Raw genomic sequence first — 994 nt, 5'->3', positions numbered from 1 at the left:
ATAGATTAATTTCTTAATGCCAAACACTCAGACTTCCCCCCTACAAGTGTGCTCACCTCACTTCTGCACTTTCTTCTATGATGAAACTAGTTCAAGGAGATACCATTCACCAAGTTGCTTGTATTTTTTATTTCAAGGGGGCAGCAAACTGTGGGATGGGGCAGGAATGAGAAACTATGACTTGGAGCCACGTGGGACATGGGAGCTTCTTAAACCAGTACAAAAGCCAGCATCTCCTGAATGACCAATCATTCAGAGAAAAATAATTAAAAACAGAGGAGGAAAGGGCACACCCCTGACGGGGGTAATTGTTTTGGCGAGAGGGGAGGCAGAAAGTGAACACACAGCTCTATAGCCACAAAGAGGCAAAGCTATGGTTTGGACTGAGCTCCTGGACAGGCTGGAGGAAGGACTGAAAGCCATGGGGAGGGAAGAGATAAGGTGAGACATCAAGAGAAATGTGTGCAGTGACCTCCATTTGCAGAAACACTGGTGTGGCCTTCAGCATGGACCAGTTCTTGTTTGCACATACCTGCACCCCAGTCCTTTTAAAAATAACAACACAAAACCCTCTACCTATTAACTGCAAAGCCCCATTAACTACGCACTGTTTTCAAAATACTATCCTTCGGTTACATTGTCATGCAAAACACCTTTTAAATCTATAATCCCTCTCCATATTTAACAGATTTTTCATGAGGAAAGATATCGAGAGAAACGTCATGGATGTTAAAAAGGTAGGCAGTATTAGCACAGGGAGATAAGGAACTGTTTCAGAGGGTTCGGTTACCTAGCAACGTCCCTTGCAGTTGCCTAATGGTATTCTGGAAGTGCAGAGGCTCCAGACCGGCTGAAGTGACGGGAATGAGGGGCTGGAAAGCCGCAGCCCGGCCTGAGCACACGACACGGCTGCCTTCAGCCAAGACCAGGCAGGCAAGAGCAAGGTAACGCGACGGAAGGGTAGAGGGACAGCCCTGCCCGCGGCATTTCATCC

Source organism: Pygoscelis adeliae, unplaced genomic scaffold, assembly GCF_000699105.1.
Source record: "Pygoscelis adeliae isolate BGI_AS28 unplaced genomic scaffold, ASM69910v1 Scaffold27, whole genome shotgun sequence".
Taxonomy (NCBI): Eukaryota; Metazoa; Chordata; class Aves; order Sphenisciformes; family Spheniscidae; genus Pygoscelis; species Pygoscelis adeliae.
The sequence above is the reverse complement of the archived record's forward strand: the minus strand, read 5'-3'. Positions refer to the sequence as shown.